The 20,872-nt window shown below is 45.7% G+C and overlaps 2 long non-coding RNA genes across 4 annotated transcripts; both read left to right on the plus strand.

Moving 5' to 3' along the window:
* Window positions 1–358: 358 nt before the first annotated feature.
* Window positions 359–4,318, plus strand: LOC135284170 (uncharacterized). 3 transcript variants are annotated; one of them, XR_010349639.1, is made up of 4 exons: window positions 359–578; window positions 1,171–1,710; window positions 1,917–1,990; window positions 2,900–4,318. It is a non-coding gene; the product is annotated as an uncharacterized LOC135284170 (long non-coding RNA). The 3 variants fall into 3 exon arrangements; XR_010349638.1 differs by having other exon boundaries at window positions 361–478; window positions 1,158–1,710; window positions 2,900–4,317; XR_010349637.1 differs by having other exon boundaries at window positions 376–478; window positions 2,900–4,316.
* A 10,559-nt stretch (window positions 4,319–14,877) lies between these two features.
* Window positions 14,878–19,844, plus strand: LOC135284276 (uncharacterized). The gene is made up of 3 exons (XR_010349705.1): window positions 14,878–16,091; window positions 17,714–17,807; window positions 19,341–19,844. It is a non-coding gene; the product is annotated as an uncharacterized LOC135284276 (long non-coding RNA).
* Window positions 19,845–20,872: the final 1,028 nt, after the last annotated feature.

Here is a 20,872-nt window from a genome sequence, read left to right on the forward strand (position 1 = left end):
TATTCAGGAGCTGCATTCCTGATGGTGCCCAGATTCCTGCTCTGATCAATTCCAGCAGGTTGGATGAGCACTGCAGTCACATTGTCAGCCAAAAAATGCATTCCTCCCATCCCTGGCCAGCAAAACCAAACTATTCTGAGTGTTAAACACCCTTAATTAACTCATCAAAAATAGCATGGACTTAATGAATCTGAAATATCTGCCTGGTGTTTTCATTTCCCTGTCCCTTCCTGCATTATCTCTCAGAGCCCTGCAGCTGCCCCACCTCAGCCTGTGGCCTGGGCCGGGCTGGGTTTGTTTATTTGTGCTCAGGCTGGAAACCTCCAAAAATAAATGAAGGATCAGGTGTGGAGCAGTGATGCTGGGTGACTCAGAGGTGGCATCAGGCCCAGGAGTCACCACTGCACCCATGGCCTGGGTGAGGGCACCACAGCTTCTGCCTGGGCCTGGGCGAGACAGGGCCTCAGCCTTCCCGTTGGTCATTTTTGATCTAGATTCTTGTTTTCTCCACTTCTCTTTGTTTTCTCTTTTGTTCCACTTGTGCAAATGGTGCAAAATCATCTGAGTTGCCTTTTACTGTGAGTTATTCAAAGCTTTGTCAGAGAGCCCAAGAGCGTGGCAGTGCTGGGGTGTCTCCTGGCCTTCACCTACTTCCAGGCTGCCTTAAATAATGAATTTTTCAGCTTGGATTGGCTTTTCCCTGATGAATAGCGGCAAGAATGGGCTCTGCTGAGTTTTCCTCACAGCATCCCAGCCCTTGCTGGTGAAAGGAACAGGAATCAGGGATGTTCTGCAGCTCCCAGGATGAGTCACGGCTCCTCCCGGGGTGTTTTTCCTACAAATATTGCTCAAACAAAACAAACAAAACAATTGGTGGCTGGAGCCTCCCTCGGGTGCCTCAGAGATGGAAGCGTCCTCTGGGTGGGTGGCCAGGGAGTGGCTTCAGCTGAGGCTGGGACAGGGACATTGGCAGGGACACCGCAGGCTCTGTGTGGGGTCAGGCTGGCACTGGGTACATCCAAACCCCAAAGGAATTCTGTGGGGTGCAGAATGCGACAGCAGCTTTGGCTCTGGTGTTCCCACCCTTGATACCTTGGTTTTAAGTTTTTTCTGTTCTATTTTGGTGTCCAGCTTTTAGCTTTATTGAGTGTTACTAGGATTTTTTCACAGGGTGGTGAAGACAAAACAATCCTATTCTAGCTGGAGACTCAAGGACAATCTCTTCAAACTTCAGGCCCAAAGCACATGAAATAACATGAAAAGAGGAGGGTGGGCAAGCAAGCAAGGAGGACGAAACTTCATCATTTAATTGGACAGTTGACGCCTGTATGCAAATGGACTAAAACTTATAAAAATGTGAGATCTCACGACCAAGCCCTCTTTTGCTTCCATCTTGGAGCCATCCAGGTACTGCCAGGGTGTGGCCTTTGAAGGCTCTTCAGTAAATATCCTCTTTATTCCTCTAAACTCCCTCTAGCCTCTGTTCCAGCTCCTCAAGGCATCAACCTCTCCAGGTGTTTGTCTCTCCCCAGGGACACGGTGACAGTCATGAGCTGTCCCTGCTGTGTCCCCCACACCTCCCACAAGGACAGATGCTCCAGTCACACCTCCCTGAACCCACAGGTGTGCCCTTGCCGTGACAGAATTCCCACCCCTATGCTCATGGATCCGATTTGGTTGATGGGGCCCTCATCCTTTCCAAGTTTCATGGTGAGTTAGCCCCATATTCCTTCCCAAAATTCTCTTATCTTTCCACTTTTAGAAAATATCCCCTGCTCCTAAAATTTCCAGCCTTTTTCCAAATGACTTACTCTTTTTATTTTCCTTTTTTTTTTCTTTATTTCTTTTTTTTTTTCCTACCCTGTAAGAAAGTGAAATCTGTGTGCTTGCTTATTAAGCCACTTTATTCTTGGCAGGCTTTGAAAAAAAGCTCTACTTCAGCAATTTAAGCTTTTCTTCCTGGAGGCACAATACTCAGACACGAGGAAAAGTAAGTTGAGAAGACAAAATAAACATATTTTTTCAGGAAGACTCGAAGCCAAGTGGAACTTTCAATGGATAATTTGAGAGAGTTGCTGCTTTTGATATGCACAAATACATCCCAGCACTGCAGGCACACACCACATCCCTGGATTCTGTGGAGCTGGACAGGGAGAGGGGGGAAAACCAGAATAGATATTGCAGTTTGTGCCTCACAATGGCTTTGAAATGCAAGCACGGCTCAGGAAAGGTTGCGTGAGTTCATAAATGATGAATTTGTGTTGCCCAGACTAAAGGGAGGAAGGGAAAGATCCTCCATTTTTAACTCATCACTAAAAGATTCCAGAACATTTAGGCATCTAGAATACAATATCTTGAAGCTTGTATTTGCTTTCTACTCTACATTTATTTGCTTAAATTAGAGGAGATAAGGATGACTGGATTTACATTTTGGTCTTATTCACACCAAATTTATTAAAAATTATGGCAGATTCATTGTTGTGATGAATTTCCATTCTCCCAGGAGGTTAAAGGTGCTGGCTGGACACCAACCAGATTCAAAATATCCTGGACAATAATTAGGGTTTTATCTGTAAGTTTTAATTAGTATTTTCAAGATCTTTAATAGGGTATTTTTCCTTAAATTGAAGCATTTTTATCCAGCAAAAAGAGCCCAAATAGGAAGACTGGGTGAACAAAAAAATGGTGGGAAATCAGCAGGGAAGTGATTCCCACAGATAAATACAGAAAATAATATAATAAATTGTTCCAGAGAGTTCTGGTCATGCAAGTCATTGCTGCCACAACATGTCCTCAAGCTGAAGACACCCAGATCTGTCACAGATCTGGAGCTGGTGTGTAAAAGGACTCAGGACTTTTCTCATGGAGCTTCTTTCTCCTCATTCCTTCTTTTATTCAGGACAAAGAGGCAAAACCTCCCACACGGGAAGGAAAAAATAGATTTCACCCCCAGCTCTGCCTGACTGTATGAGGTTTGTGTGTCTGCCACAACTTCAGGGCTTCACCCTTAGGGTGACCAGGGAGGACACTCTGGAAAATGGGAATTCTGGATCCTTTTCAGGCAATTTCAGCCTGGTTTTGTTCACAGTGATGAAGAAAACCAAGGGATTAAATGAATTCCAAAGTCCTGCACCCTTCAGGACAAACTCAATGCCAACAGTAATTTCTTATCACCCCAGTTTGAGTCACACCAGAACCACAGCGGGCAAGAACTGTGACAAGGTGGAATGGAACCTGTGCCATTGCAAACATCCCCACAAATCTCACCTTTTGTGTGTTTAATGTCCTTGAAACTGACTCCACCATCAAGGGTTTAATATGGAGAGAGAAACCCAGCTCAAACCCAGTTCAACAGAGCCCATGTCACCTTTTTCATTCCCATGGCCTCAGAAATGAGCAGAGCAAAAGCAAATGAGCAGAGAAAAAGTACAAAGCTCTGCATCACTCCAACTGAAATTGAATTTGAAATTTGGGTTATGCAACAACATGGCATTGTCTCCTTTTATTAAGGCCACCAGCTCCTGGAGGTCCTGGGCGTGTTATTGTTCTCAATTAACACACGTCTCCCCTTTCTCCCTGGAATCCTTCCCGCTGGTTTGCATTGTAACAATACCTCCAACTCATGGGCTCCAAGCTGGATTTCAATTTGTGAGGCCACTTTCGCTTCATAACCCACCACAGAATGTTCAGTCTCCATTTGAACATGTTGCATTAATTAAATTCCCAGAAACAAACAAACAAACAACAATTTCTTTGCTTTCTTTCTTATTAAGTGGCTTGGGTGTGAAGAATAAACCTTTACATTAAGGAAAAAAACCCTCAGCAAATGAAGCCAGACAGTAGCTGTGTCTTTTGGCAATGAGAATAATCTAATAAAACATCACCTTTCAAAGACAAAAAAAGTTCCTCTGGACACTCAGTAACGTCACCTCGGCACGAAATATATTCCACTCTTGGTTTGTGTTTTTTGGACCAACGCAGCTTAGGATGGTTGTTATCCCAAGCCCATGCCACCAGAGTTGGAATTAATAATATAAACGGTGAGCCCAAGCCCTGATTGACAGCTCTGATTCTGTTAATACCTCCTAGTTGGGCTTCCACCACGGTCAGAAGTTAAAATTTATTTTGACAAGCTTTCTGCTGGTTATGGAGGCTGGGAGCTTTATACCGGGGTATCCAGTGATTAAATATCTGGCATAGATTATCAAAAACCAGAGGGGGAAGGCAGGGAAGGCCTCTTGATGACAAACTGGATCCTGCAGCGCGGCCAACTTGGTTTTAATTAAGTTATTACCGCCCTTAATGGGAAGGGGCTGTTCCTTTGTTCTGTGGCAAGGCAGCAGACAGGGACTGAGCAGGGAATGTCAGCAACTCAATTAAGGCAGGGCTGCCTGGAGGATGCTCCCAGGGACACGGAGGTGGCCCCGGGAAGGAGCAGCCCGGGAGCAGCCGGGATTCCTGGGAGAACGGGGACGGAGTCTCAAACCTCACCAGGGTCAGCAGGAGCAAGTCAGGATTAAGGGGAGAGCTCCTGGCCTTAATCAGTGGGTTCAGGGTAATTAAAGGCAGAATTGCTGGGAGCCAACCCCTTTGTTTCCCAGGGCTGGGGAAGGATTGCCCCTGTGGTTCATTTTCCAAAGTGCCTCAGTGCACTGGATATTTCAAAGATAGTTTGTAAAACCAACATTTTATTATCTTCTTGATCACCTGCACCAAACCCCTTCAATATCAATAACAGAGAAGGCAAGAGAAGCCTGTTTTATTTTATTTCAAAACCTACAGCCTTATCTATATTTTATTTCAAAACCCCAGCTCAAAACATCATGACTGGCTCCAATTCAGGTTTTACTGACAACAATTTCAGCTCAGAGAAGTTTGGTAACACCAGCATGAAGAGGAAAACTAGACCAATTAATTTTCCACCTTGATTTTATAAAAATTACTGTTGTTGAACAAGAAATCTCTGAGATGCTGCAAGCCAGGAGAGAACTGTGCATCTTATAGAGAAATGTCTGAAAAAAAAAACCCTTTTGAAAAATTTTTTCTCTTCTGGAACACATAACCTGAGAATTAAAGATTCTCTGTGGAGTCATCCAGTCTCACCTTATAGAGCAACATGACTTGGTGTGGGGTAAGATTATGAAACCCACAGAATTCCCTAAAAAACTCCAGTGCAGAGCAATCCTTGTACAAAACCAAGCAGCAGCAACAAACACCCCATATCCCAGCCCACACCCCGCTGGGCAGGGTTTGTGTGAAGTGCAGTCAAGCAAGGATGCTCCATATGGTCACGAGAATCCCTGGGATAGAGGGAGTAGCCACCCAAAACCAAGCTCAGACTATACACTTTACAAAGAGGCAATCCCCGTGAAGGGTTTAGGAGGGAAAAAAAGAGACAGAGGTAAAAAAAAAAAAAAAAAAAAAGGAAAGAAAAAAAAAGAAAAAAAAAGAAAAAGCCATTTTCAAAGTCTAAACTTTCCTGGTCAGGGGTACGTGTGGAGCTGTGGGTTGTTCTCGCTGTGTGGGTGTGAAAGTACAACTGTTGCAATGTTTAAACTGGGGATATTTATTGGTTTTAGTGGTGAAATTCATGTGGATGGCAAAGGGACAGGGAAGAATTGCACATTTCTCCCTGTGCACACACAGCTGAGAAAGAACTGACATCTCCCTGCAGATAAGAACTGCTGCAAAGACTCCAGGGTGTCCAGAGGGGATCCCAGACAAAACTGGGAATAATTCCTAGAAGGTTAAGAGGAGGAAAAATTACACATTTTAATTGTTGAGAGGCAATGGGGATAGTGAATACATTAAAACCATAATTTAAATAAAATGTTATCACAGCTATAATAGCAATAATTATTGTTATTATGTTCCATTTTAACAGCACTAATCACTGTAAGAGCTGATATGGGCAAGATGAACAAAGTGCAAATATTTTACTGTGCACAAACTGCTGAGAACAAAGATATTCTGAAATCAGTTGATTTTAATCAGCATCTGAAGGATGAAGGGGTTTTTTTCAGTGAAATTGTCAGAATTTTGGGCACCCGAACAGTTCAGCCCAAAATATTTTCACTCTGGAATAAAATAAATATTTAGGAGCAGCAAGTGGCTCACTTGGAGGAAAAGTAAAAGAAAATCAGATTGGAGGGAGAGGGTTTTGGAGAAGTGTCTGCGGGGTTGGGATCTTCATGGAATGTTTCAGTCAATAAAAGAGAAAAGATTCCAAGCTACAAATGGAGAAGATAAGAGATATGAGAGATGTGATTGCATAAAACATTGGCTGCACCTAAATCAGGGATGCTCCTGGGAGGGAAACCTATCAAATATCAAGTGACATGTGAAATGTCACTGGAGAAAAAGCTGATTTTGTGTTGAGGGATGAACAATCATAAATGGCACCAACTGTTGTAGTTGAATCAGAGACAATACAAAGCAACACACTCTATTTTCAGAAGGCTTCAAACCTGGTTTTATTCCAGGATGCATGCTTTTTATACATTCTCACAAAACTCATAAGTTTACACTTTACTCATTGGTCACCAGAGACAAAGTGCTCATTGGAACAGGCAGTTGCAGGTTTCTCTTATTTCTCCTTCTATCTTTCTTGTTTTTGGTGTTAATGACCTTGGTAGGAAATTCTTCCAGGGGTAAATATAGATCCTTTTATCAAACTCCTCTCTGGCTCACAGAAGTCTCTGTAAAACCTCTTCCATAACCAACCAGAAATGGCACAGAATATTTGACATTTTCATTGTGGTTTTTGCTGGTTCAGCATGCCACTGCAAATTATCCTGGTGCCTTCTGAGAGTTCCTGCTCCAGAAACATCCATCCTCACCAACAGCTCCTTCTGATGGGCTCCCAGCATCCCTCTGGGACGTGGAGTTAATCCTGGGAATCACAAAGACCAGGAGAGGTCTGGGACAGGACACGTGTGCAGCACGAACTTCCCAGAAGACCTTCTTGCAGGCTCAACTTCACCAAATCGAGTTCCTCTGCTCAGTTTCCTCTCCTCACTGCTCTGGTTTCTCCTCAGAGCACCCAAATCTTTTGGCTTTTACAAACAACATCTTGGAGGGAAACCTTTCATTGCTCACAGGTACAGAACTTTCAGTGCTGGTAACATGAAGTGAAATTATTCTTTTTTACCTCTTTTTCAGACACTGCACTTGATGTTTCACCTGGAGCTGGTTCAGATCCAGGTACAGAACTCCTAATGCAGGTAACATGAAGTGAAATTTTTCTTTTTTACCTCTTTTTCAGGCACTGCACTTGATGTTTCACTTGGAGCTGGTTCAGATCCAGGCATCCTTTAGACAATTATGGAGCTTTTGTATAGGAAATGAACACCTAATCCCCAGATCCCACGAGACTCTGCACCCTTCTAGGGGGAATATGCTTTTTTAAGAAAATCCTTTGCCCTTTGCTTGAAGAAAATCCTCTGCCCTAAATCTCATAAAACAAAGCAGCTTAGGGATCCTTGCAATAGCAGAGCTGAACTAAACACGCTTTAACAAAGTTTCCCTTTGTCAACAGCATCTCCGTGAGCTCCCTCCTGCGGGATGAGTGTCAGGCTTCAGGCTAATCTCGGTAATTCTTTAACCAGAGATTTGCACGTTATTAAGTGGTCGTTTCTCGGTGGGTGGAAAGCGATCAGGCAGGGGAAGGTTCCTCCTGATGCAGATTTCAAACGCTCCATTCTTCCCTGAAAAGCCCAGCGAGGTGTGTCCGGCCTGAGGGATGTAAGTGGTGAATAAAATCAGAATAAAATGCCTCTCGAGGGTTATTCAGCAGCTCTGCCCACAGGCAGAGGTTTCTGGGCGGCCCCAAGGTCTTTGCTAAGCCTGGCTTAGTCTCTGCAGGTAACTGCAGATCCCAAAGCTCAGGGATGTCACCAGGGACCCTCCAGGTGACCCTGGGAGGACCTGGCCAACCTCAGAGCCTCACTGCCTCCATCATCCTCAGCAAAGCCTCTCTTTTGCTGTCATTTCAGCTGAATCCTGATCCTCCTCTGCTGGGAGACACCACACACCTTTAAAATCGAGTAAATATAAAAATACAATAAAGCTGGTTACACCAGAGGTCTCTGAGGGTTTGGTAATACTGTCCTGTTAAAGAGTGTGAGAAAAATAGATTTGCTTTTTGCTGGGGGTACCAAACACTTCCAGGAGCAATCTCAGAGCTTCAGGTGTGACGCAATCACTGGCTACAGCAAACCAGGGCAGGGCATGTCCAGCACTGCCCAGGACACTCAGGGGAGGGCTGGCCTGGGTCATCTCCACACGTCCCTTCCAACCCTAAAGATTCCGTGGTTCCACGATTCAGTGACGAGTGACAAACACAGGGAGTGGCTCGTGAAGCCCTGTGAGAATTTCCAAGGTGGGAGATCAGGAGGAAATTGGAAAACGGAATTCTCCATGGCTTGGAGTTATTTTGGTGAATAACCCAAGGGACTCCTCAGGAACAATCCACCCCATTGTCATTTATTTCCAGGATGGCTTCCACATCCAGCTCCCACCTTCTTCCCTTAACAAACACAGCACCAAACTCCCCCAGGTCTCCCAAGGGCTTTGCTGGGTCCCTGTGCAGGCAGACCCCTGTTGGCACCGGGGTCTGATCCTCTCCTGAGCTTCATCTTGAACCCATTTGCGTGTGGCATTTGCATGCTGATGTCTGTGCCGCCCTAATGGTTCGATTTCAAAGCACATCTCCTTCCCTTTTATCTCCAGCTGAATGAGATGTCTCAATAAGCGCCAGATAAAGACGGAAGTCTTTTGTCTGGGACCGGCCAGGCAGGGCCAGCTGTGAGCAGAACTGGCTGAGGTTTCACAGGCTGCCTCCAAAAGTGGAGCTCCAGCTCCTTTCAGGCTGCAGGAGCAGGGCAGGGGAACAGGCCTGGCTTGCACACATGGCTGAGTGTCTTCCAGTGTTTATTTTTCCTTCCCAAGTTATTTTTGATAAAGGAGTTGTGGGGAGAGAAAGGGAAGAGATCAAGAGGGAAGCAAGAAAGGAAGAAAAAGAGGGTGGGCATAGTTAAATCTCTGATTTGCATCCAGTGGGTTTTTGGATGGTAGATTAGCTTTATATCAGGGAAGACCTTGGCATCTGAGCCTCTGGGCCAGACATTGTTCAGTTGTTGAACAGTGGGAGACTCCTGAGAAAGAGTTTGGCTCTGATTTTAAAGGGACTTGCTTTTGTGCTCTTGGGTTCAGTGACCTGCTGAATAAAAACCAGCCTGGCACTGAGAAATAAAGGCTGTTTTTTCAGACAGTTAATTGTGAACAAAATTGTGTCTACCTTAAAAAAACTGTCAGCCTTAAAAAACTGCCAGCCTTAAAAAAAACTGTCAGTCTTAAAAGTTTGTCGGTCTTAAAAAACCCTCAGTCTTAAAAATTTGCCAGTCTTAAAAAATTGCCAGTGTTAAAAATTTGTCTGCCTTAATATTGTCTGCCTTAATATTGTCTGCCTTAGAACTGTCTGCCTTTAAAAATTATCCAACTTAAAAAACTACAAGCAGACCTACAAAATGTGGTAATAAAGGAAGGATTATGACAACATGAAGGAGTAATCAGCAAGTAGATAATTTTGAATAACACCTTTCAGGGTGGTAAGAGTTCTACCAAGGATGAAATCTCCAGCATGATGTTCCACATTGGTCACACCTCAACCAGTTTTGCGCCTGAAATGCCCTCAAAAAATCCAGCTGGGTTTGTTCCCCAGCTGCTCTGTTCTGCAGGTAAAATGAGTTCACAGATTTTCATGGAATTATTGGGAACATGTTGAGTTTAAGCTTAAGAGGTCCCAGAGAAGAGTTTAAAACCAACCAGGACACGAAGTTGTCAGGATTAAAAACTATGGAGCTGAGGAGCAGCTGCTGATTTTAGTCCCAAACCAGCTCTGAGTGAGGTTTGTGCAGAACTTGGCTCTCCATAAAATGAGGACTGAGAACCACCAGCACATCCTTGACCACATTTCCCACCAAGACTTGGGTGTCACCTGCCCTCCACCACCACCCCATGGGGCTTCCAGGGGCAAGGACAAGGAACTGGAGCTTCCCTGCAGGAGCTCCAAGGGGTTAAACTCCTGGGGAGAAAGTAGAGGCAGATGGGGGAATCTCAACCAAGCCGCCCATCTGGGAAATGTCAAGTGTTCTCACAATGTTTTTCAGGGTTTGTAATGTGGCTGCTCGCTCGCATGCATGAAAACAGCATGGGAATGCAATATTTCCTCCTCCATGTGTGGTGGAGGCCTCCAGTCCAGCTGTATTTTGCTTGTCATGTTCCTGAATTCTGACACCATCTCGAACATGCCAGTTCCTACCAGAGAAAATGCATTTTCATTCTGTTCCCTGGGTGAAAAGCACATTAAAGTCAGAAGAAAAAACCCAGCAGATCCTTGAGCTATCAAGCGAGGCCTCCTTTATTTATTTAATTTTAAAGAACATCTCATTTCATCGTGTAGGGGGGGTTGAGTGGGTGGGGGTAAGACTGAGCTTGAAACCATCCCAAAAATGAGAATGTGGAAGCCTGGGCTTGATGCCACAGAGGAAGAGAGCAAACGATGACAACATTACTGTCACTATATTACCACAGGCTGTAAATTAAAGCAGTGGTAAGCAGTTTAAGCACTATTCCTGTCTGATTCATTACAAAAATACAGTAGCTCTGTGGGCACAACAGTCTGCTTCTCCGAGGGGCTGAAATATGATTGGAAAGTTGCATTTGGGCTGCCTGAGCTGTGTGTTTGCAGTGTCCCAAGTGGGGCAGCAGCTGTGTGGCCGTGCTGCCCCGTGGCCAGGCCCCCGTGCCTGATGTGCTGGCTCTGTCTGAGCAGAATTGTTGTTGAAATATGGGAGCCAGATCCTGCCGAGGTGTAAACTGGCAAATCCCTATTAAAGTTAATGATTTACTGGTTTAGCCCAGCTGAGGTCTGGCGCTGGGCGGGCGAGTGTCAAGAAGAGGAACTATTTATTCCTCGGTGAACCATTAACTCTGGGTCCTTTCTGTTCATCCCTGCCGTTAAAATTCCTCCTGTGCTCCTTCCAAAGGAAAAGGGGTGATCCATACATGACTCACATGTGCACACCCCACCAGCACAGGCTGTAATTAGTACTGCTCAGCAGAGCCATAAGTAACTGGATTTTCCCTTCTCTGCCAAGCCAAGCACAGACCTTCTGTATGGGCTCATTACCGAAATATTTGGATGCAAATCGATACAGCAAAAGGTCCTTTTTGGGGATAAAACAATGTTCAGCATCTCAGGCTTGCTCAGCTGTATTTTATGGAGAATTCCGAGAAGCTTTGGGAAGCACAGGTCACATCAAAGTGTTCAACTGTCAAATATCAAATCTAAGTTTTCTGAGTATTCCCAGTGTACACACACATCTAGCAATCCAATGACTAATTAATCAAAATCGAGGTGAGTATAATCAAGAAAGATCTCTAAGCTTCACGTTTTTCAGCAAAATAAATTTGATCAGACCATGTTCACCCAGCTCCACTCCTTTCTAATGGAAGTTCTAGAAGGATCCCTTCCCTCTCCAGGATAACATTGTCTGCAGTGGGGGTGTTGGTGTTCCCGTGTCTGTCCCCTGCTCCATCCATCTCTGTAAGGCTGGGTTTGTAGGCAGCATGAAGGAAATTGAGGTCTGCTCACAACCACAAGGGCTCCTTTTGTGGGGCAGGGTGGGTTATCCACCCCACAGGTGGAGGGATGGGTGCTCTGCTCTCCCTGCAGACAACAGGACACTGTCTGAGGCTCGAGGCTCTGACACCAGTTTTTCCTGCTGTTTTCCCAAAATCAGAACCTGGCCTGTGTCTGTGTGACTGCAGCCCAGAGGAGGAATGGAGCTGTTGAAAGGCAAAGAGCAACAGAGCTGAGAGCTGCTGGCTCAGCCCTGCTGCTGCTCCTGGAATTTACGGTGCTGCTTCACTTTTACCACGTGTGGAGCTCAGATAAAGAACTGGAAAGGAAAGCAAACCATGAAAAACGTTGTGATTTTACTCGTTGACTGATAAGAAACCCTCTCTGTTTGGTGGCAGCTTGTCGCTGTTTAATATTTCTTGTTCTGCTCAGAGGAGGAATCTCAGGTTGGGAAGTTCTTGGCTTTGCCCTCCAGGGGAGAAGAAGCAGCAAAAATGGCCCAAAATGCAGGAAAATCCCTCCTTTTTAATGTGACTCGGCTTGTGAGCCTCGGTGAGATGATGAAAGAGCAGGTTTGTACTGGAGCAGATAATGAGCCCAGAATTTGTCTCGCTGCCTCGTTTTGTGGCTGAGATGGGCAATTAAAATTCACACTCACACAATTCATTCCCTGCCAGCCTCACCCCCAACCTCTGCTCTGGGCATCACTGTGGCTCAGACAGAACAAATCCAGCCTAAAGCAGCACCTCTTACTAATCCCACCACGGATTTGTGCAATCAGACACTTCCAAGAAACGGGACCACGTTTTCCTGGAGTGTCTCGGAGTTATCACAGAGATTTTCCAGCTCTGGCTGGGAGATTGTTCCTGGTGACTTCCAGTTCTTGGTGAGTCACCCCCGAACGATCACGTCAGAACAATGGGGTTGGAACAGAGCTCAGTGGGACAACGTTTTAGGGGTTTTTAATTGAATCTGAGAAGGTTTCTTTATGGAGAGAAGGCTCTGTGCTGATTCCAGTGGCATAGAAGCAAATAAAAATCTTTGCTCTTACCTTAATCAGTCCTAATGACCCAAGAATGTCTGATGGCCTGAGCCAATATTGTTACTAAGAACTTTTCTCCAAAAGAGTCTCATTTTAGGTCAGCCTTGGATCCAATCAGAGAGATAAAACATAATCAAAAGCCAATTTTTTTTGTCTCGATGCTTAAAAATGAAATTAACTTGAAAATGTTAGGAAAAACAGAGAATTATATTTCCTCTGGATAGTGGAGTCTCCCCTGTTCCAGTTTGGTGCATTTATTGCCTTGGTGCTCAGGAGCAGAACAGATTGAACTGTAAAACAACCTCTGCACAAACTGGGAAACCTCCCCTCGCTTCACATCCATTTCAACATTTCCAAACGTCAGAGAAGTTCCAACCACCCCAAAACAAAAGGGAGATGGGAATTATGAAAAAGATTATTCTTTATTAAGAGTCAGAGCTGCTGACTCTTTCCTACCCTGGGGATTAATTTTGTCCAGAGAAAACAAAGCCACTGTCACCAGATCTGATCTTTTCTCCCCTTAATGGGTGAGGACAATGATCCATGTCCATGCATGCCACAAATCCAACCCAGTGGCACAGGACTGAGCAGAACATTCTGGTGAAGCTAAAATTAGAAAATGATTATTCAAACCCTGCACAAGTTCCAGCTTTTAAACCTGATTCTCCCCAGAACTGCTCCCTTACGAGCGCTCGGCCAGGATTAATAAATCAGCTATTTTTTCCCAGGATTTTCTTCCACCCAAAGCCACTTGCCAGGCTCCTATGGAATGTTTAACATGACATTGCTCTTATCTGGTTGCCCAGCGTGGGGCTGCTCCCTGCAACGCTGGGATCCATTTATTAAATCCCACTGAAGGTTGGGGGGGTGCTGCAAAGCAAGGTCAGCCCTAATAACGTCTGTATTTAGATGGATGAACTGCTCGGGGCTGCCCCACCTGCTGAAGGCTCTAACCAGCCAGCTGAGAGTTCCTGTCAGAGCAAACATGCCCTGCTCACTCCAACCTGTGCAGGGCTGAGCACACGGCAGCACCGAGAGCTGCAGGAGCTGGCGTTTGATGGTGATGAAAGAAATAAAAACAGGCCCAGAGAGAACATTGAGGGGGAAAAAAATCTGCCTGGCTACGGAGAAAGATATAACACCCCCAATTTATTTGTGCCTGCCTTAAAGCAGATTGGTGCTGAGTGAGAGGGGTTGTTTCTCCAGGAATGGGTGCTGAAACAGCCCCAGGTGCAGACAGGCCCCTGTAAAGCCTTCCACACCCTCCTCCTCCTCCCAGCATGGACAGCACATCCATTCCCTCCTGAGAGATGGGTACAGGGCTCAGGGAAGGATTCTGCAGCTCTTCCCGGGGAGAAGAGCTTAAATTCTTGGAGTTGTGGAATGGTTTGTGTTGGAAGGGACTTTAGAGATCATCTCATTCCAAAAGCCTTGTCGTGTTTTCAGCAGAGAACACATGAGATGTACAGAATTCCCCATGGAATATGGGAACTGCCAGTCCAGCTGTTCCAGAGAAATTGTCTGCCCTTAACAGAGTGAGTTTGGGGGAAAATGTTCAGGATCCATCCCTGTTACCCACGATGAGGACATGGCTGCAGCCAGAGGAGCTGGGTCACTACCACCAATACCAAACTTTCCCTGTCCCTCAGGGATCTCAGGTCACAGTGACAACCTCCCGATGGTGAAATACAGGCACAGCCTTTTCTAAAAGCAGAAAATTAGTGACAGAGCCTTGGCTATGGAGCTGTTTTGGCCCAGGGCGATGCCCAGGAGCGCTGATACCCTCCTTACTCTCTCCCCTTCCTTAAAGACACAACTCCCGGCTGCCTGGAGCCTGCTTCCCTCCCTCCTTCCCTCAAATCGATGAAAATCGTTCGAAATTGAGCGAAAACTTGGTTATTTATGGAGAAAAAAGGTGAGCGGCCCCACGCTGCCACCTGCCGGGAACGGCTGGGAACGCAGCGGGGACGGGACGGGACGGGACGGGATGGGATGGGATGGGATGGGATGGGATGGGATGGGACGGGACGGGACGGGACGGGACGGGACGGGATGGGATGGGACGGGACGGGACGGGACGGGACGGGACGGGACGGGATGGGATGGGACGGGACGGGACGGGACGGGACGGGACGGGACGGGACGGGACGGGATGGGATGGGATGGGATGGGATGGAACAGGGGCTGGAGGAGTGGCTGATGCCTTGAGAGCCACCCTGGCCATGGTTAAGCAGCTCCTGCTTGCAGCTGTGTCCCTCATGATGTGCCAAATCACCGTGGCTGGATGAGGGTAGAACACAGTATTTACACTAATTTTGCATTCTGGAATAAAATACTTCAGTGGGAAGGGAGCTAAAATGACCATCTGGTCCATGAAGGCAGGGCCTTGAAGTGCAGCAAGGCAGGCCAGAGTTAAACCCCAGAGCAATGGCAATCAAAGTGTGACGTTATTTGGATGTCTGTGGCTTGTCCATCAATCTGTGCCTCATCAACATGAACCCAGCAGTGGGAAAAAGGCAAAAACTGGGGGAAAACCAGGCAAAATTTAGGGGAAGAGAGAGAAATGTTTCAAACAGCCCAGCTAGGGGAGAGTCTAGCTACAGACAGGGCTTTTGGCTGTAGCATTTTTGCCCTTATCCAGGGTGAATGGTCCAGCCCCTTCCTTGTTCTGCTGTGCTGCGGACACCTGGATTGTCCTTTCCCACGGTCAGTGACATCCCTGCTCTGAGGTCAGTGACAGAATGGTATGATGGGTCAAAGGCACCTTTGAAGATCAGTAAAGTTCTGTGAATTTTAACTTTCTACCTAAGCCAAGATTAGTGAGATGAATCACCTATCAGCTGCTCTCTCCTCAGAGTGCAGTCATCCCTAATCATCCCAACTTACAAAAAAAAAGCCAGGTATGATGTTTTGTTGTAGTGACAAGGCAGCTTTCCATTTCAAGCACCTGAAAAACACACAAAAAGAGCTGAATTCAGAAACCAAGCAGCATGAGGTCACCCTCAGCAGCCTCCAGCAGACCTGTTTTATTTATTCCACTGGAGTGGCAACAAACACAAACTCCCCCTGTGCTGGAGGTGGGCAGCCCGCGGGTCAGGCTTAGCACAAAAGCCCAATTTTAGGCAAAGCTCTGTGAGTTTGGTGCCTTGGCTTTGCTGTTGTAAACCATCTGCTCAGCTTCACTCCCAAACACCGGTGCTGGGAATCAATCACGGGGTTGCTTTTGGTTGATCCTTGTTTTGCTCGACTTCTCAGCTTTTAAGACTTCACGGCCCCGGGCTCAGAAGTGCGTGCCAAGAACTGCATCACATCGATAGCAACAAAACCCTGGCAAATTCGAGCTGGCCCTCGAAATCCATTAGTGCCCTCGGAAATTGGGGGGCTGGAAGCGTGGCAGTGGAAAAGGTAGGGCTTTGGTTTACATCTGTTGACATGAGGATCTCAGTTGCACCCGTTCTGAGGGGAACCGCGCGCGGCGATGAGTGAGGGGGTGCTCCGAGGGGGAATGGAAAAATCAGAGCTGGACCCCGCGTGGGAGCAATGCGCCGAGGTGCTGACAGCTTAATGAATAACTTGACTGTTATGACAGTAGGACACCTTGCAGTTCCAAGAGCAAATATTTGAAATCGTATGCAATGCAGGAAATGTAGAAATGTATGGGGAGAATACGCGGCTTGCCCCTATCGCCAACAGATGGGCCGTGTTTTCACTTCAGAGCTTTTCTTCTGTGCAGTCCTGAGTTACTGGGGGTGAGAGTGAATCCACGGCTTGCAACTGATGACATAAAATGGAGCAGTGTATTAAAATCCCCTTTTTATGGTGGCCATATGGCTCAGGGGTTTTGGTAACAGTTAATTAAGAGATTTGCCTCTAGGCCCCCCCCTTCTGTAAAGATCCCTCTCCTCCTACTGCTGCTCCAAAAGCTCTTGCCACCCTATATGGGAAAAATGGGGGTTAAAGGATGGATCTTTATGGATTTAGCTACACAAAAAAGAATTAAAATATATATTCTGCTCTTCTACATTGTCATTTGCATCTCCTGAAGCTTCGGTGGATTGTGGAGGCAAAACCTTTTTTTTGTCCAATGTTTTATCTAGAATAAAATTTAGGGGTGCACATAAAAGTAGGGAATTTGGGAGGATCTGGAAATTGCAGTTTGTGCCATGTATGAATTTTGGGGACCTGGAGACTCCCTGTTCCAGGTTTACTTATCCTGGCCCCATCATTCTCCATCATCCCCTATACAGGTAAAACCAGCAGCCCCCTCCTAAAGAAATGATCCCATCAAGAGTTACTTTTATTCTCTCTTGAGAATGGTTGGGAATTCTAAAAATCTGTGGAGTATGTGATTTTCCTAAATGATCAGTGGGTGATTATTAACTTTTGCAGACAGCTCAGATTTTGAACATAATTTTCTCCTTTAAAAGCAACTTCTTGATATGCAAGAAACCTGTTGGGATGTTTTCATTAAGGAATCAATCCCTCTCCAGCATCCTGTCCTAGGAAATTCTGTTTATTTTTATTTTAGCCATTTGTAGTCTGTATAAGGAACATGATATTTGCTCTGTTTCCAGTAAACAGCTCCTCAGGAGAGCTTTGTTAATGTTATCTATTAAAAAAACCAACCCCAACCAACCAAACCACTGAGTCTGGGAGCTGGAGGCAGCTGATTATTTAAAGCAGCTGAAAGAAAAGTCTGATTGACAGGAGGAAAATGAAATGATGGAACTACTCTGGAAGTTACAGAATTAATGGGAAGAAACAAGAGTTGGTGATTGTAAACAAATGCTGAAGGAATTTTGTGCTGATACAACTGAAGGAAATAATTTTGGGGAATAGATTTTCATTACTGAGTGGAATTCAGAAAAAAATTGATAATAAAGAGAAATAAATTGGCAACAAAAAGAAATAAATTAAGAATAAATAGAATCAAAACAATAATAAATAGAATTAGTGCACAAGGTTTGATTAAAGCAGATTTTTGCCTGGCTTAACTTTCATTTCCTGCTTTTGCCCACATCTCCCAGTCCATCTTTTGGGACTCAGCTTTCCAGCCCCACATCCAGGATTTCCTTGGGGAAGGACTGGTCCAGCCCAAGCATTTCAGGGGAGCCTTGCAAGGTAATTGTGTGCTGCAGCTGTCAGGACTAATCACTCCATGGAAAGCAGGCCCCAGCAGTCGTGGTAGCCCCAGGGCAAGCAAAATATCAATTGGGCTACAAATCAGGAGCGCAGCATCCTCCTGGCCCATGAATCAGGGAAATGAGACGAGCAATTCAAGTGCTAAGTCAACATGGGCTGTGTAAACAGCACTTTGGAAAGGGGATTGCAGGGATTTACTGCACAAAAGGCGGCTGGAAAGGAGAAGGGGAGCACATGGATGTTGGACAAATTAATAGGGGGAAAATAGCCACAGTTCTGATGCCTTTACAGGAATTCCAGCTCAGTGTTGGATCTGTTTTGGTGTCAATTTTTTAATGAAAGCTCTCATGCATCATTTTTGTTCATTTAGTCACAGATCTGAAGCAGAATATAATATTCTAGATTCCACTTGAACTCGATTTTATTTAAACTTTGGTTGTCTTTGCACACAGATTGATTTACAGGCCAAAAAACCTGGAATCCGCTTTGCAGGGAAGAGCCCTCTAAGCAGGAAAATCCTTGTGACAGTGAGCTGACAGATGGAACTTGGCTTTTTTGCCTGATTCCTCCTCCCCTCATCCCAAATTCCCATTTCAAAATGTGAATCCAAACCAAAAGAAAAGCTGCAAAGTAAATCCTGGGAATTTCCAGCAGCAGAAGGGTGAGGAGCTGTGTGGTACAAAGCAGCAGAGAATTCCCAGCAGGTCCCATGGGATTTACTGGTCAAAAAAGACTAAAAATAAGGAAAATTGGGCAATATCAATATCAGTGTAGCAACCTCTCTGTGAGTTCAGGTGTTTCCAAGCTGTGGGAGCTCCTGCTCTCATCCAGACCCTTTCCAGGGAATTCCAGAGGCAGTGACATGGCCCAGAGGAGGAGGACAGGGTGGGATGGGCCATACCTTCCACCACTTTAGAGCGAGATCTTTAGAGAAGAATTTCATGGAATCATGGAATGATCTGGGCTGGGAAGGACAGGAAAGATCACCCAGTGCCACCCTTGCCATGGCAGGGACACCTCCCACTGTCCCAGGCTGCTCCAGGCCCTGTCCAGCCTGGCCTTGGACACTTCCAGGGATCCAGGGGCAGCCACAGCTGCTCTGGGAATCCCATCCCAGCCCCTCTCCACCCTCATAGGGAAGAATTTTGCTCCAAAATTCCATCTATCCCTGTCCCCTTCCAGTGGGAGGCCATTCCCTGTGTTCTATCCCTCCAGGCCTTGTGAGAATCCCTCTCCGGCCTCCTTGCAATCCCACTTAAACAGTGAACACAGAACTGGAGGAGAAAGACCCAAAAAACCCAACCCTCAAGCTAATTCCAACCCAAAGCAAGCCAAGGATGGTGTTCCATGCATGAGTGGCTCTGTTCAGGCTGGTCTTGGGGCTGGAGTGCTGAGAAGGGGCAGCTCCTGCCCCAGTCTCCTCCTCCAGCTCCGTCTGAACCCCATCATTCCCTCTCTCCCCCCTGGCATCAGGGGGTCCCTTTCAAGGCGAATATTTCCCTTCACTCACAGGTCTGTATTGGGAACCCAGCCCACTGCATCATGTGAAGGAGGTGATATCTGTGTGTTCCAAAATCCCTGTTTGTGACACGCGTCAGGCCTTGGAGGACATTACCCCCTCACTCCCCTTGATGCCTCAGGATTTTAGCTTTTATTTTTTCATCTATTTGTAATCCTGCAGTTCTTCAGTGTGTAACTCTAAACTCCATGTACAGTGTGAGCTGCTGCTTTCCCATTTTGGGCAGACACAACAATTCCTCTCCAGACCTGGCAGTCAAGGACACCTCACTGCCTCAGGCCTGAGAGATGGAAACAAAAGTGAGTTGGGGGCAGCAAACCTGGGGTAAATGACTTCATTAGCTGAAGCTGTAATTGGAAGATGAACCCCCAACATGCAAATGGACCAAACTTATAGAAGTGTCAAAACCTGTGACCCCTTGTCCATTTTGGGTCTTTATATTCTCTAAATGTACCTGAAGGCCCTTCAATAAATAGAACTGCTTTTTACTCCCTTAATTTTGTCTGGCCTCTGTTTTTAGGTAGCTCTGCTCACTCCAATGCCTCTAGTACTTTTTGACACCCCGAGGGGAATAATAGTCCCAGTATTCCTAAATATGACACTCCCAACACATTACAGACCCTCGTTGTGAGGGCAGCCCAGCTCTTCTCAGCACTGGACACGTTTGGGATCATCAGGTGGGGATTTAAATCATCCAAACATCCCCATCTTCCCAACCAAAGATGGAAATGAGGGATTTCTCCTGTCCCAAAATGATGGGAGAAATAAATGGGTTTTAGGATTGGACCTACTTGAGATGGAGAACAGGCTCAAAACTGAGCTTTAGTCTGGAATTGTAATAAATGGATGTTTCTGTGAGAAAAGGGAAATATTGTGGCAATGAGATAATAAAGATATTGACTGAGATCACTTTGGGAAGGATTCAAACTTTAATAGCACAGGGAAGCTTCAGAGATGACATTTTTTTGTCAGGGTGCCTAAAAATGGGCAGCCTCGGCTAGGGTCTCACTACCCTTACAGGATAAAACAGAAAAATATTTTAATATGTGATGAAAATAAAAAATAATTCTTTGTCAGATTATACTTTTTTCTGACTAAGAGATGGGGCAACTGCGAGGTGTCTTAAAAACTTTGAAGAAAAGAAAATCCCACAATTTTTTTTTTTTCAGTGCAATTAAAAAAAAAAAAATTCAAGTTCTTTCTTTTGTTTATTCCTTCATTACTCTGGCCTTTGCAGGGAGACACTCAAATTTACCAGAATTCCCAAGTGTTTGAATGCCCTTCCAAAACTGAGGATTCCATGTGGAAAAGAGCATTCTGGTGCCATTTCTCTCGACACTGGTTTACAAACATTTCCACTGTGAGACATGGGGCATCTTGAAAATGAGAAAATAAGGAAGACAACGCGTGCTTGGACGGATCTGCACAAATCCCTGTGGAGATCCTGGAAACCCAAACCTGGCGTGAGTTATCAGCCTCAGAGCAGGCTGGAAGAAGATCTCAAGCAAATCTCAGCTGTATCAGA

Source organism: Passer domesticus, chromosome 20 (genome assembly GCF_036417665.1).
Source record: "Passer domesticus isolate bPasDom1 chromosome 20, bPasDom1.hap1, whole genome shotgun sequence".
NCBI classification, from domain to species: Eukaryota; Metazoa; Chordata; class Aves; order Passeriformes; family Passeridae; genus Passer; species Passer domesticus.